At 39.9% G+C, this 17,078-nt stretch overlaps 1 long non-coding RNA gene across 2 annotated transcripts in view; it reads left to right on the top strand.

Annotated features, from left to right (window-relative positions):
- The window catches only part of LOC132490670 (uncharacterized), a 54,942-nt gene that overhangs the window by 1,537 nt on the left and 36,327 nt on the right, over positions 1-17,078 (top strand). For both annotated transcript variants that reach the window (XR_009532589.1, XR_009532588.1), the window contains exon 2: positions 4,174-4,284. This is a non-coding gene — a long non-coding RNA (uncharacterized LOC132490670). The remainder of the gene's footprint in view (positions 1-4,173; positions 4,285-17,078) is intronic.

The raw sequence follows: 17,078 nt of genomic DNA, 5'->3' as shown, positions 1-17,078 counted from the left end.
GGCCTCTCCCGTTGCGGAGCACAGGCTCCGGACGCGCAGGCTCAGCGGCCATGGCTCACGGGCCCAGCCGTTCCGCGGCATGTGGGATCCTTCCTCCCGGACCGGGGCACGAACCCACGTCCTCTGCATCGGCAGGCGGACTCTCAACCACTGCCCACCAGGGAAGCCCTGCTTTTACTTTTTAATGTGGCTGCTAGAAAACTTTAAATTACTTGTGTAGCTTACATTATATTTCTATTTATTGGTGTAGATTTATATGCTGATGCCTCCTAAATACCTCCATTCCAGACTCCTTTCTTAAGCGGTAACACTCCTATTCCAACTGCTTATTTAACAGCAATACATGGATGACTAATAGGCATCTCAGGGCTTCCACAGCCAAAACAGAATCCTTGAGCTCTCTCACATGTTATACCTGTTGCTCCCTAGTTGCTCCCCAGGAAAGTAAATGGCACGTCTCTCCACCAGTTGCCAGCCATGAGCCTAGTGGTCATCCTTGACGGCTTACTTACCTCATCACCCAAAACTACTGGAGTTGTTAGCTTTCCTCCAAAACATATCCTGAATCTGTGCATGATCTCCACCACTACTTTTCTTAAAAGACTGATATCACCTGCACAACTGCAACAGACATTTAAATTTTTTAATTTTGCTTATATTTAAGGAGAAATGCGTACACCTAGTATGACTTTCAAACAGTACCAAAGAGAGGAGAGCTCAGGCAAGTCTTTTCTGCCAGTTCTCTTGGGAAGCAGTCACCTTTATTAGATTCCTTTGTATCTTTCCAGAGAGATCCCACACAGTTTTTTTTTTCTCTCAACCCAACAATATAGCAGAGATTGACTTCATTGTTTGTAACAGACTCAAAGGATTCTGTTGTATGGATGTGTTGTACTTTACATAGCAAGTCCCCTATTGATGGACATTGAAGTTGTTTCCAAACTACTGTACACAGTCCTGCAGTGAATTGCCTGGACAATACTCATTTCACATTTACCTGTAGGATAAATTCTTAAAAGTAGAATTGCCAGGTCAAATAGGTATACTTGTAAAATGTTGTTACATAGTGTCAAATTGTTCTCATTAAAAGTCATACCAGTTTACACTCCCACCAGCAATGCTGGGAAGAGCCTATTTCCCACACCATCCCTAATCAAGCTTGTTATCAGATTTTTGGTCTTTGCAAATCTAATAAGTGAAAAATGACTATCGTAGTGTTGTCTCAATTTGCATTTCTGTTAGAGTGCAGGTTGAACCTCTTTATATGATTAATAGCCACTTTTTTCTAGGAATTCTCTTCATATCCTTTGCTTATGTTTTCAGATGAGTCGTTTGCTTTCTCTTACTGATGCAATTGGCTCTGTCAGTGATGTGAGGTAATTTCTTTTGACTATGTTTATGGTATATTTTTCCATATAGTTTTTGTTTTTTGGTTTTTTTTTTTGCGGTACGCAGGCCTCTCACTGTTGTGGCCTCTCCCGTTGCGGAGCACAGGCTCTGGACGCGCAGGCTCAGCGGCCATGGCTCACGGGCCCAGCCACTCCACGGCATGTGGGATCCTCCCAGACCGGGGCACGAACCCGCGTCCCCTGCATCGGCAGGTGGACTCTCAACCACCGGGCCACCAGGGAAGCCCTCCATATAGTTGTTTAGTGTAAATGGTTTTTTTTTTTTTCAGAACTCCAGGGATTTGCTTCCCACACAAGATTTTCAGCAGCCTTAATTGGGTGTCCTACTTCCACTGTTGCATTTCTATGATATGTTGCTCACACAGCAAATCAGAATGATCTTTTCGGTTAGTTTGGGGGTTTGGTTTGTCAAAGGATAATGAGACAACCATCCAATATGTGAATTAAAAAAGACAAAACTGGAGTTACTGCGTACTCTTGTAAGGGAGAGCTGTGTGGGTATGCACATTCTCACCAAGCAGAGCAGGCTGTGGATCCTGTATAGGACTTACAGGAAGTACGGAGTTCAGAGTCAGGTACATTTAGGAGGCAAAGGGTTGGGCGTCATCTGTCTAACTGCACTGGCTAATACCTCCAGTTCAGTGTTAGATAGCAGTGGAAATAGTGCACATTCTTACCTTGGACCTGGGTAAATACTAAACAAACAAAAAAGGGGGAGAAGGGAAAGCTCTGCCTTACAGTGGAGACCCAACTAACAAATGTAGAAGGAACAATGGAGGTAAACCATCACTATTTAGCAACCATCATAGTACTGATTCAGGCAAGAATCATCAATGTTTGCTGAAACTAGTGGGTGAAATTTTGAGGAGGGGTAAGATACATATATAGTCTCAAAGTATCTCTTCACAAGACACTTATTAATTATAAAAAGAAAAAAATAATGGAAAAACCTGGCACACACCACCTGAACCAGGTGATCAAAGTTAATATGACCAGTACTGAGATAAACTGACATCATGTGCCTCCTGATATTATGCACTGAAATGGACACAGCCCTCTGTAGTAGACCTACCAAAAGCTCAGGCCTAAATCTAATCATGAGGAAACATCAGACAAACCCGGATCAAGGGACATTCTACAAAATAACTGCCCTGTACTCCTTAAAAAAGTCAATGGCATAAAAGACAAAGGAACTGTTCCTGATTAAAGCAGACAAAAGGGGCATGACCACTGACTACAACATGTGATCCAGAATTTCTTTAGTTGTAAGAAGCATTATTGGGTCAGTTGACAAAATCCGAATAAGGCCTATGATTAGATAATTTATACTCTATCAATGTCATTTCCTTATTTTGACTATCACACAGTGGTTATGAAAGAGAGAATACTTCCTTTTAGAAAACACACACTGAGATATTTAGTACCAACTTACCTGAAGCTTACTTTCAAACAGTTCTAAAAAATGTGTGTGTATGCATACATGTATGTATATGTTTATATGTATGCAGAGGGAGGGAAAGAAATCAAATGTGGTAAAATGTTAACATTTAAGGGATCCGGGTACAAGATATATGGGAATTCTTTGTACTAGTCTTACAACTTTTATGTAGGTCTGAAATTATGTCCACCAGACTTTAACCTCATGGGAGCCTTGTGCATCTTTGTATTTCAAACACATTGCACAGGACCCAGCTTGAAAAAATGCTGAAGTGGATGGATGAGGCCCTTAAATCCGGGGAGAGTTGCACCAGCTCATGGTGTAATAAGGAAAGCATACTGCCATGGAAAAGCCCATTCCTGCCTATACAAAAAGCATGCTTATTTTACCTGCATCAACCTTTTATGAGTCAAACAAGTCACACTTAAAATTACCGAGTGATGGAAAAATAGGAATGAGGGTATAGGTGTAGATTTTATCATCTGGCCAGGACACAAGGCCATTAGATTGACCAGCTGGTTTCATTGGTGTGGGGATGGCTGTAGCCTCTGGAGCAAAGTTAGCCCCACAGGCAGAGAAGAGGGTAGGGTCCTCTCAAAAATCTGAGTTCTAGATTCAGCCTTCACCTGCCTTTGCTTCCTACCACTCATCCTGAGGGCTGTGTGGGTCAAAACATTCCCCTAAACCCATCCTATTTGGAAGCCAAGCTGGAAACCATGTAGTCCTCTTTCCCTCCTGGGTCTGCCCCAAACCCACCTCTCCCCACCAGCAGTGTGAGTTTCTAACGCAGGACAAGTAGTAATAAGTGAGCTTCATCTCAAAGAACAGAGAAGACTGAGGGAGGAGGAGGAGGAGATTGAAGGTATTTCAGGCAAAAGCGACATCATATGCAAACGCTTAGAAAGAGATTCAAAAGCACATCAACCGACATATCAACTTCATCCAATTCTATGTGGAATATGTGCCAAGGAAAGCTTTGGATATAATATAAATAATTTTTAGGTTGATTTAAGTCCTGGAACTAGAATTTAAGTCTGGTTTTTCCATTTATCAACTCATAACAAATATTTTATAGGTCTCTGGTCAAGTTTATACAATCAGAATGAAAATTTTGTAGATTCTTATTTGAATGAGTTATCAATTTTTAAAAGAAAAATATGTGGTTTAGTAGTATAAGATTGCCTTTATATTTTAGAGTTTAATTGGCAAAACTCGTGGACCAGATCATGAAAAGGCATCCACTAGGAGGTCTGGGGAGCCTTAGCTAATTGACCTACTAATCATTCTTTAACTGTCTTCGTTTTCTTTTTTCTTTTTTGGCATTAGCATCCGTGACCTGAGAACTTGTGACTTGCACACATTTTGCCTGTTACCTTGCCTTTGACTGTCCCTGGTGTGGAGAAAGCTCTTCCTTCACCTCTCAGCTCTGGGACTCAGGTAATGTTCCTGTTCTTTCATTAACACTTCTCTCAGCAATACATTTGCAAGGAAGTCCACTCTGAATATCTACTTCCTTTGTCCAGAATAGAAAATTCAGTCTTTTTAAGGAAAAGTAGCATAACATAAAATTGAAATGATGTCCTCATAAATCATAATTATAAAAGTTGCTTGAAATAGAAGTGCTTTTTTCAATAAAAAAAATATATTCACTATATGATTTGGGCTCATTTCAGATTTTAATTTTCCTATCAGTAAGAATCATATTTGTGACCTGAATAACTCACTGGGATGCCAAAGTGATAGTGGGATTTTTAAGCATGTCCATGTCCTCATATGGAAAAATATGAACAATAAATACTAATCTTAATGTCTTTTGGGTACAAAGTCTTGAATCTAAAATAATTAAAGCCAAAGAGTTGTCTTTACGGATCACACCCTCTGCAGCCAAACTTTTTTTTTAAAGGTCTGAAAGAATGTTTGCATGCTCAGTAAATAATGCTTTTTATTATATAGCAAAATACATAAGAATCATTTAGATCTATTTTATACACTTCCCATGGAATAATTCTGTTTTCCTCATTTGTTTATGGCAAACTTGAGTCCTGAAGGAGCAGAATTTGTTGCAGTACAAATTAGTGAGTGAACGAAGATTAAAAGTAAAGTACTGTATAACTTACTTCAAACCACTGGTTAAAAGAAGGAAAAGGATTGCTAAAGATATTACATTATTTATTTATATATATATGACTATTCCACTGAATGAAAAAATTCATTGAAAATGTAAAAATCTATGGAAGTATTGGAAATATGTGAAGCAATATGACCAAACAATAATAAAGAGATATGTGATACAGAATTTCAAAATGAAGAAGAAAAGATAAGAAAAAATAACACCAAAACCAGCGCCTTGTAAAAGCAGCCTTAGAAAGTAAATAGGAGTGTGCTGGTACAGCAGCATATGAGGTTTCCCACTGGGAAGAATAAAAATTGGTAAGGGGAAAACTGTTACACCTCAGAGCTCAGAGCCTCTGACCCTCAGATGCCAGCATGACTGTTAGAGCTGTAAGTACATGCGTGTGAAGTCTAAGAGTAAATACATACGTGTATTTCCATTTATACAGATGGGCATATTATTATTTGTTTTGAAAACTAATTAAAAACTAAGGGGGCTTCCCTGGTGGCGCAGTGGTTGAGAGTCCACCTGCCGATGCAGGGGACGCGGGTTCATGCCCCGGTCTGGGAAGATCCCACATGCCGCGGAGCGGCTGGGCCGGTGAGGCATGGCCGCTGAGCCTGTGCTTCCGGAGCCTGTGCTCCGCAACGGGAGAGGCCACAACAGTGAGAGGCCCACGTACCACAAAAAAATAAACAAACAAACAAAAAAAAACTAAGGGACCTGCTCCCAAAAATACTAAGTTGGTGAATATGTCAGGGATGAAGAGGAGAAAAGTCTGGCTTATGGGGCACAAAGATAGGTACAATGCCTAGGATAAAATGCCATCTAAAATTGCCTCAGATTTCTAACACCAATGATTAAATTTATGTCCTATAGTCTTCAATTTTTAATAAAGTTATATCTCTCTTACTGTGAGCGTTATCTATGTATGCATTCTTCTTTCAAACTATTTCTGTTTTTCTCTTTCTGTATGTGTCCAGCTATGCATTCATTCATATGCCTATACATTTATCTGCCTATTTGTCTACTAAAGTTGTGGAAGTCTGTTTTACAGTCTAATTGCAAAAATTAACTCATCATATTTTTCCTCCTTCATAACAGGTGAAGGGAGTCAGGAAGGAATAGGTAATATTATACTTTCTAATTGGAAAGATCTAAAGGAACTCTCCCTCTTGGTAAAATAAAAAAAATATATACACATATAAATATATATGTGTGTATATGAATATAAACAATAAAAAATGTGCACGTGCTTATGAATTACATATTAAGGAAGAGAAAGACAAAGGATGAGCAAATATTTTAATAAAGAATTAAGCTGTTAGAGGAACAGCCATAGGAAGTATATATGGACACTCCTTATGAAGGTTATGGTTTTACTGTCTGAGCTCCAGTTCATCCTTTTCACCTATTCTGTGTTAATTTAAATATGCTTCCTTCGCCAACTGGCACCAGTTGAGCTTTGTCAGTAGATGGTGCAGGAGAGACAACTCAGACGGAAAGGGTTTCGCCCCCAGCTCTCCTGTGCTCGTTCTTGGGCTTCTGAGTGCACAGGCTCACCAGCACCCAGTTCCTGCAGCACAGGTGTTTTTTGTTTTTTGTTTTTTTAAGGAAAAATATTAAGAAAACCACAGCTTAATAGAAGAAAGAAATATAGTACTATAAAATTAGTACTGTTACAAAACTATACAATAAAGATACCTCTGAAATTCTAAGTGAGAAAAAAGGATGAGAAAAAATTACATTAAGTTAGATTAAATTAAATATAATTTAATTTAAATGACCAGCCTGCTGGAAGAACAATGATAGAAAGGGAAATATGAGCATACCTCTACAGAAGCATGGTAGATTTTACAATCTGGGAAGCAGTAATGTCTTCCCTACTCTAAGCTTGAAATTTGAGTCAAGAGACACCCATGTCAAACAGATCAGTATAAAATCTTGAAGTAAACAATCTTACTAGACTCTGGTCCACCTGCTGTCATCTGTTCAAGTGTGATTTGTCTGTAAATACTGCAAATGGCAGAGTCAATGTGTGATTCAATTCATATACCTAAACCCAGACATTTTTATTATCTGCTTCAGATATCTTCAGATATCTATCTGAAGCAGATATATCTACGTATGTAGGTATGTATGTATCTATCTACCTATGTATGTATGTATGTATGTATGTATATATCTATCTATCTATAGAATGACTACCCCTGATAAATTGCATTAGTGAGTGTATCAAGAGGGCTGGCCCATGAAAGACAAAGACAGGTATCACAGGTATCATACCTGGCTTGAAATGCTTTTCTCATCCATCTTTACCATGCCTGACTCACCACAAATTTCTAGCACTAAAAATTTAAATTATCTCCTGGATTAGGTAAAAAAAAAAAAAAAAAAAAAAGTATTGTTACCAATGTCAATCATTAAAAGTGGTTTCTCTCTGCCTAATGATCTATCCTGAAAATCCCTCCATATCAGTTCATATAGATCTTACTCTTTCTTTTCTTTTTCTTACCTGCATAGTACTGTATTGTATGTATGTACCATAGTTTATTCATCCACTTTCCTATATTGAGGCATTTATTAAGTTTTCAGTATTTTGCGATTATAAATCAAGTTGCAATAAATAATTTTGTGCATATGTATTTTTATATTGTCGGAATTTTCTCAGGCTAAAGTGCGATTGCTGAGTCAAAGAATAAATGCGTATGTGGTTTTGTTGGATATTGCAAAATTTCCCTTTAGAGGGGTTGTAACATTTTGTGTTGTGAAAATACCTGTTTTCCCACAGCCTGACCAAGAGAGTATATTGTCAAGCCTTTGAATTTTTGCCAATATGGATTGGCATATGCCGCACAGATTTGTAAAAATAATGTGAAGAAGTGTATGCAATAGTGGATATAAATTTTTAAAGGTAGAAATCACTTGCTTTTGGATAGATGTATTCAGCTATGTAGAGCATCTCTGTCTTCGGATGTTCTCTTTGTCACTCCTCAGAGGTAAGCTCGCTCCCCCATAGTCACGAAAGCTGTTTGGCCAGTGGATGTCACTCTTGTGCTACTTTAAGGGATAGATTCTAGTACAGTCCTCTCAGTTCGTATGTTTTAGGACAATGACTCTCTTTAAAAATCCACCCCATGTGTTCATTAGATAAACTAGGCAAGAATTTCTTTTTTTTTTTTTTTGAAAAGCCCAAGACTATTATGCTTAACAGGAGGGAGCTTTTTGAAGGGTTGAATTCAGCATGTTCTGATTTAAGCTGTGTAGTAGGTTTGAGCTGATACCTAAAATCAGCTAAATTAAGAACAAACTTCATAAGCAGTGAGAACTAAACCATGATCATGTGGCTCTTTGATGTATGTAAATATTAAGAGCTTGGCATTTTGTCCTTGATGAAATGTCCTGTACAGGTTCAGAGAACTAGATGGAGAGGGTTTACCTGCACTTCTACAGACCCCTCTCCAGCCGAGGGCAATGGCTTTTTCACTTAGGACAGTATACAAACACGAAATGCAAATCTTTTAGCTTAGCTCTTGCAGTCCCTCTCCTAACAGTACCTTCGTAAAATTGATCTTTAAATAAATTCCTGAAGCATTTATACATTTTTTTTTTAATTGGCAAGGTCGATCTTAAGGACTGGGGAATCCTTGAATTAGTTACTTTGTGCATTAAAGGGAAAGAGAAATCTTAGCCAATCTAGGGCATTTAAATATTCATTATTGTTGCTCTTTAGGATTCATTATTGTTTACTTCAAAAGGCAGGTAATTTTCAAATCCGAGAGAAAGAAAAGGTTAAATTCAGGGATTAGAGCTGTGTTATTTGTCATCAATCCGGCATATTTGTTATCAAAATTAATTAAATATAGTTGTTATTTTTTTGTTTTGTTTTGTTTTTGTTTTTGTTTTTTTTGTTTTGGTGGTACGCGGGCCTCTCACTGTTGTGGCCTCTCCCGTTGTGGAGCACAGGCTCCGGACGCGCAGGCTCAGCGGCCATGGCTCACGGGCCCAGGCGCTCCGCGGCATGTGAGATCTTCCCGGACCAGGGCACAAACCCTTGTCCCCTGCATCGGCAGGGGGACTCTCAACCACTGCGCCACCAGGGAAGCCCCTATAGTTGTTATTTTTAAATAGATATTTTATCAGGAGACTCCCAGCAGAAAAATGATAGCATATTCAAATTAGCATACATCAAAAAAGGTTCTAAGAATCTTAAAGACCACAAAACATTAGTTGGGATAGCCCAACTCCCCATTCTGGTATAAGCTCAATATTCAGTAAACATAACGATGATTAGTAAAACTGACAACAGTGATACACACTGAGTTCTGATATTAACAGGTAAATCCCTCTGGATGACAGCGCTCAGGCAGGTGTGGCCAAGAGGTCATCTCCATTCTGAATCTCTCCCTCCACACTGGGGAAGTCCTGCCACACATTGTCACCTGCTGGCTCAGTCCTGTTTGGGCCTTTGTTCCAGTTGCCAGGCCGCCTGAGGTTCTTGCTTGTGCTCTTGTTCCAAGATCACTTGAAGTGCAGTCTTCACAAGGGAGTTCTCAGGAGCACCTTTTTCCTTCGGCTGTGCTTGCTAAGCGTTCGTTGTTCACCACGTGTGACCACAAGACTGGCTGTCTCACTGTGCCCGTGAGGCCCTGTGGCTTCTGTGTGTTTCTCATGTGAGCACTCTGAATTTTTTGGCCGTGGCCTCTCTGTTCTCCCCACAAGTGGTTTTGGAGGGGGAGGAGTTTTCAAATCTGTTCTGTAAATATTGGACTGTTTTTAAAAAAAGAGAAGATTAAACTGTATGGATAGTAGAGGGTGACAGTGAACTTAGGAGAGTCACCACTTATTACCTTCCATTCCTTGAGCAAGAATTTCACTAAGTCTGCCTAGCAACCTTGATTTTAGGAGTTGAACATGTAAATCACACACAGCTATTTGAGAGGAATAGTATTTTACCTAGAACTTCTGACAATTTTGAAAAAGCTGAAACTGGAAATTGGCTGAGAGTTCTTGAAGAATCCATTGCCATGCTAGTCTGCTGATGCATTGCAAGGAGCAAGTTGAAGCAATCTGGGCATTGTATTTCTTCTAATAAATACACATCTGCCAACTAGTTATAAATACCTAATAATAATAGTTAACTCTATTGAGTGCTTACTGTGTACCAAGCACTGTTTTAGGCACTTGACTTGTATTATCTGACATACTCCTCATGGCAACTCTCTGAGGTAGGTACTCTTAATATCCCCATGTGATGGATGATGAATTTCTAGCTACGTAAGTAGGAAAAGGCAGAATGAGGAAACTGTAAGTAAGCCAGAGAGTTCTGGGGAGTGTGGGAACTCTACCAAGAGCAGACAAGGTGGATCAGCCCCAGTGGACCCACACAACACCCAGACAGGGAGACTATCCTTCAGTGTGTAGCCTGATGGAGGAGGCTCCGTCCGCCTAGGTGCCCCTTCTGTGGGAGAGGAAGCCTTCCATTGACCTACTCGTTAGACTGAGCTAGTAAATAGGTGAAACAAGAAACAGTAAACCAAAGCAGGGCTTCCTGTGCCCAGGACTTGAGGGTAGAGAGGGAAGAAGAAGGACCACATCTCCGTCTCGAATAGGTAAGGCAGCCTCTCCCTTGTGCTCATGGTGCCCCGGGCGAGGCTGCAGCTTACAGCGTCCTCTCCTGGGAGGAAGTGGCTCTCTGAAGGGAATGAAGCACAAGTAATCCATCTTCCCTGTGTTGCTAAGGCAGGTGATGAGCACCTTGGGAAAGACTGGGCAATGGTCCTACTTCATGTTTGATTTCATGCCTTTTAGGGGCTGTAGCAGAAGTGCCCTACCATATCCTCCACAGGCACATAGCAGTTCTACAGGTGCAAGCCCAGCTTCCAGCCGCAGCTCTTGGCTTCAGGGCTGGCTGTGGCCACCAGAGCCCACTGGGCCCATGCACAGGGTAGGCTGGAAGTTCCAGATAATTAATACTAACTCAGGAATTGGTGGATAAATATTACATCCCCCCTTGCCACATAAGTGCATATTCTACAATTGTTCCAAATTCCCCAGAAGAATTTTGTCCCATTCGCCCACTCTGGTAACTTATTTGACAATATATCCCTTTAAGGCCATCATCCCTTCCCTTCTTAGTGTCTCCTGGGATCACCTCCTGTGTTGAGGTCTCCAAGGTCACCCCTAGGTTCAATGATTCTGTAGAAGGACTCATACAACTCAGAATATATTCGTACTCGTGGTTTTGATAGATTACAACTAGAGGACACACAGCAAACTCAGCAAAGGGAAAAGGTGCATGGGGTGAAGTCCAGAGGACCAGGAACAAGCTTCCAAGACCTCTCTCCCAGTAAATCACACAGGATGTGCTTCATTCCCCCAGCAACAAGTTGTGACATGCTGTGTGTGAAATGCTGTCTGCCAGGGAAGCTCTTGAGAAGCTCACTGTCCAACGTCTTTCGTGAGAGGTGGTCACATAGACACCCTCTGCCTGGCCTGTGCCCAAATCCTAGGCTCCCAAAAGGAAAGCGTGTGTTTAGCACAAACCACATTATTTGCACAGTTTAGGCACGGTGAACCATTCTTATAAGGGTTTTTGGATCCTTCCCCAAATCCAAGTTCTCAGATGACCACCAAGGGCCTCAGGATAGCAGTCTCAGGCCTGCATGTTAATGCTTTTCTCTACCTCTCAGGTCCCTGTCTCAGGGTTCCCTTAACCCAGGCTAATCCTGGAGCATGCCCCGCCTCTGAGGGTACTGTCCAGTAACTGTGTCATAACTCAACATATTTGCTTTTAAAACTCCTTCATGGGCTTCCCTGGTGGCTCAGTGGTTGAGAGTCCACCTGCCGATGCAGGGGACGCGGGTTCGTGCCCCGGTCCGGGAAGATCCCACATGCCGTGGAGCGGCTGGGCCCGTGAGCCATGGCCGCTGAGCCTGCGCGTCCAGAGCCTGTGCTCCGTAATGGGAGAGGCCACAGCAGTGAGAGGCCCCGTACCGCAGAAAAAAACTCCTTCATGTTTCACTCGTTTTCACAATGCTTTGGATTTGTATAAAGTGATACTATACAAACCAAAAAGAACTGAACATGTGGTATAGTAGTCAGACCCCTGCTCTGGGAGTCAGGGGTCTTAACTTCTCATTTTTATGTACCTCACATAAGGACTGGCTCACATCGGTGAATTGCAGTTTGTTACCACCAATAATCCCTTGTTAATTCCTGTTTTAGTCCATTCAGGCTACTATTGAATAAAACAGAATGCCATAGACTGAGTAGCTTATGAATGACAGAAATTTATTTCTCACAGTTCTGGAGGCTGGCAAGTCCAGGATCAGGGTGCTGGCAGGGCTAGTATCTGGTGAGAGTCTGCTTCCTGGTTCTTTTCACTGCATGCTTACATGGCAGAAGGGGCAAGGAAGCTCTCTGGCTTCTTTGTTATAAGGGCACTAATCCCACCTCCCAAAGGCACCGCCTTCTAATACCATCACGTTGGGGATTAGGGTTTAACATTGAATTTTAGGGGGAAAACAAACCTTCAGTCTGTAGTAATTCACTACCTCCATAAACCCCACATTTCTTTGATTTTTGTCTAAAAATTTTAATCACTTTTATTAAGGTATAATTTACATTCAGTAAAAAGTATACCTTGTCACTGTACAAGTCAATGACTCATGACAAATGTATTCCATTATGTAACCACCACCCACATCAAAACATCACCCCCCAAAAGTCCTTCACGGCCCATTACAGTTGATCCTTTCCTCTACTCCTGTCCCTATACATCCACTGATCTGGTTCCCTTCATTACAGTTTGCCTTTTCTAGATTTTTATATAAGCAGAATCATAGGGTATGTAGTCGTCGTTGTCTCTCTTCTTTCACTTAACATAAGCCATTTGCGATTCATCCATATTGTTGTGTTTACCAGTAGTTTATTCCTTTTCTTCTTTTGAAGGGATATAGAATGGTTTGTCTATCCAACCACCTTTGATGAAATCTTGAGTTCCTTCCAGTTTAAGCTATTATGAATAAAATTGTTAAGGACAACCATGCATAAGTCTTTGTAAAAACATAGGTTTTTATTTCTCTTGAGTGAATACCTGTGAGTAGGATTGGTCAGTTGAATGGTAAGCGTATACTTAAGTTTTCAAGAAACTGCCAAACTACTGTGCAAACTGGGTGTGCCTTTTAGCATCCCCAATGGAAATGTACGAGAGATCCAGTAACACCACATGCTCATGCACACTATGTACTGTAAGGTTTTTTCTTTGATTTTAGCCATTCTAAACGATATGTAGTAATAGCTCTTGGTAGTTTTACTTTATATTTCCCTGATGACTAATGATGTTGATTGAACAACTTTTCATGTGTTTATTTAGCATTTATATATCTTCTTTGGTTAATTGTCTATTCAGATCTCTCCCCCATTTTTAAAAAATTGAGTTGTTTGTGTTCCCAATATTTAGCTGTAAAAGTTTTTTTATATATTTGGGATGTAAGTTCTCTAATCAGATTATATTTTGTAAATAATGTTTCCCAGTCTGTGGCTTTCATTTTTATTTTCTTAATGAGGCCTTTTAAAATAACTTTATTGAGATACCACTAACATACCATACAATTCAACCATTTAATGTGTGTAATTCAATCAATGTTAGTGTCCCTACAGAGTTGTACAGCCATCACCACAATCTAATTTTATAACATTTCCACAATCCAGAAGGAAACCCTTTACCCATTAGCATTCACTCTCCATTTCTCCTTACTGTCCCCTACCCACCCAGGCCTCAGGAACCACTAATCTGTTTTCTGTCTCTATAGATTTGCCTATTTGGAACATTTCATACAAATGGAGTCATACGTGTGGTATATTATGATTAGCTCCTTTCATCTTATAAAATGTTTTCAAGTTTCATCTGTGTTGTAGCATATATCAGTACTTCATTCCTTGTAATTGCCAAATATTAGTCCATTGTGTGAATATACAACATTTTCTTTATCTGTTCATCACTTGACGGACATTTGAATTGTTTCCACTTTTTGGCTATATTGAATGAAGCTGCTATGAACATTCTTATACAAGTTTTTGTGGATATATGTTTCAATTCTCACTAGTAATGTGTGAGGGTTTCAGCTTCTCCACATCCTTGTCAATACTTGTTATTGTCTTGTCTTTTTTATTATAGCCACCCTAGTGGGTGTGAAGTCATATTTCTTTGCTTTGCATTTCCTGATAGCTAATGATATTGGGAATCTTCTCATGTGCTGATTAGACTTCATAGATCTTCTCTAGAGAAATACCTATTCAGATCCTTTGCCCATTTTTATTTGGATTGTCTTGTTATTATTGGACAGAATGAATAGTTCTATCCATTCTTTTCTGGTTATATAGACTACCCAAAATTAAGTGGTTTAAGCAATAACCAATTGATACTACATGGAGGAAAATACTTTATAGCTGGGGAAGCCTTGTGAAAACATAAGGGATTATTACTACTGATGCTCCAGGCTAACTTAAGTTCTCACCAATTCCAGCCAACTAGCTGGAATCTAATAATGTACTAATGCCACAGTTCTGAGCAACTGTAATCCTGGCCAACGTCTAACCAGCAATGTCTCATGTATACTCTAAGGTGAAGTCACCTATCAGAGAAGGAACTGGGCATAAATCCCCCTCCCCTCTCTCCAGATGAGGCAAGCTATGGCAGCCCAGTCCCCCTGAGAAAGAATAATATGGAAAAGAAGATGCCAAGGCAAGATGACACAGGGGAAACAGGGACAAGGAGAAAGGTAGCTCGTTCATTCCTTCCTCCAAAAGATCCTGGATCTTGTCAAACATTCCTGCTTGGCTCAAGGATGATCCAGGTTCTAGCCTGGCCCTACCACTAACTTCTCTATCACCTTGGACAAGTCCACTTCACCTCCCTGGGCTTCAATTTTCTTATTTTTTCCCACCCCCCCCCAGCTTAATAGTGATATGATTGACAAATTAAAATTGTATTTATTTAAGGTATACAATGTGATGTTTTGATATATGTATCCACTGTGAAATTATTACTACAATCAAGCTAATTATTATATCCATCAACTCACATAGTTATCATTTTTTGTGTGTGTTGTTAAAACACTTGAGATCTACCTTTTTAGCAAATTTCTATTAGTACTTTGTTATTAACTGTAGTCACTATGCTGTACATTAGGTCTTCAGAAATTATTCATCTTGTAACTGAAAGTTTATCCCCTTTGGTTAATATCTCCCATTTTCTTCCACTCCCACCCCTGCCTCTGGTATCCAACCACCTTTCTAGTCTCTGCTACTATAAGTTCCACTTTTTAAAAAATTCCACATATAAGTGAGATCATGTGACATTTGTCTTTCTGTGTCTGGCTAGTTCACTTAACATAACATCCTCCAGCCTTATCCACGTTGTTGCAAATGGCAGGATTTCCTTCTTTTTATGGCTGAATGATATTCCATTTTATATACCTCACATTTTGTTGTCCATTCATCTGTCAACACTTGTGTTGTTTCCATATCTTCCTACTGTGCTGCTGCAATATAAAATGAGGAAATTTAGCTGAGTCTATGTGATTTTTTCCAGTTTTAAAATTTTATGACCCAAAGGCAGTACAGTCAGCCCTCCATATCTGTGGGCTCCACATCCACAGGTATGAAGGGCCAACTGCAGGTCTTGAGCATCCCTGGATTTTGGTATTCATGGCCGGTCCTGGAACCAATCCCCTATGGATACTGAGGGACGGCTGTTGCTAACCACCTGTTAGTAAAACAGTTTGAGTGCACAACCCTCACATATGCATATTTATTTAGTTTCAAAATGTATGCATGTATCACAGTACTAGTACCTTATAGTAATGAACACACACACACACACAAACAAATTTTAAAAGATGAGATTTTAAAATGAAGTAATATTTTAGATATTTTGTTAACTGGGATGCTCTATATATCATTATCACTATCTCAAGCCACAATATAGACTTTGTCAATAAGCATAGTGAATGTGAATCCATTTTTTATAGTATTTTTAATCTTAAAGTTTTGTGTGTTGATTTTTATTGTTAAGTTTGTTGTAGTTCTGTTTTCTTTTTTTCTCCTGCTAGGAGAAAGAGGCATGTGTGCTAGTCACTTTCTTCTTCATTTGTCCCTGCCTTGTTATTTAGCTGAGAGTCAACAAATAACCCTTACCTGTTACCCATGTGTGTTCCAAGACACAGTAGTCAGAGAGATGGAGATCAAATTGATAGGTGTTACACTAAATGGCCTTATGTACAGAGAAGAGTTAACATAGCAGGCCTACACTGCTTAACTTGAAAACGCTTGCAAGGTTGGCCATTGGCTGGCATCTGGGAACTTCGATTTCAGGAGGGTTCCCACCCATTAACTGATAAGTGAGGCTCACTGTGCCAAACCGTTTGTACAAACAGTGTAGTTTATGATAAACATGTGCTTTCCTTCTGGGAGACTGGAATTGGGATATGTGCTAGATAGAGTGCTATGTGATCAGTCTCCAAGGAAACCTCTAGGCACTGCATCTCTAATGGACTTTCCTGGTTGGCAACATTCCATATGTATTATCACAGCTTGCTGCTGGAGGAATTCAGTGTCCTCTGTGACTCCTCTGGGAGAGGACTCTTAGAAGCTTATGCCAGACCTCACCTCATCCACCTTTTCCTTTTGCTGATTTTGCTTTATGTCTTTTCTCTATAATAAATCACGACTACAACTTATCTTGTGTCCTGTGAGTCCTCCTAGAAAATCATTAAACCTGGGACCTCATGACATGGCCTGCTAACACTCCCTGAAATGAAATTGTACACCTCCCTTTGTTGAAGTATTTGAAAAGAAAGAGCCTTTGTCAAACTTTCAATTTATTTATGAAAGCAAAAATAAGCCCACATACAATATCTTAAGAACAATAGCAAGGAACACACAAGCTAGTCAAAGGAAAGCAATACAAATCTGTGCCTTTGGCCCATGCAAATTTTCTTTTTCCCTTACTTTTGGCCTTACTGTATACACATAGGCTGAACTCAATAAATGCTTACATACTAAAAATATGCATTCTGCAAATGAAAATGGAATCTTCTCCAAATTTTTCATA

Source organism: Mesoplodon densirostris, chromosome 5, assembly GCF_025265405.1.
Source record: "Mesoplodon densirostris isolate mMesDen1 chromosome 5, mMesDen1 primary haplotype, whole genome shotgun sequence".
NCBI lineage: Eukaryota > Metazoa > Chordata > Mammalia > Artiodactyla > Ziphiidae > Mesoplodon > Mesoplodon densirostris.
Note: the sequence above shows the minus strand (reverse complement) of the source record. Positions and strands in the feature narration are given on the sequence as shown.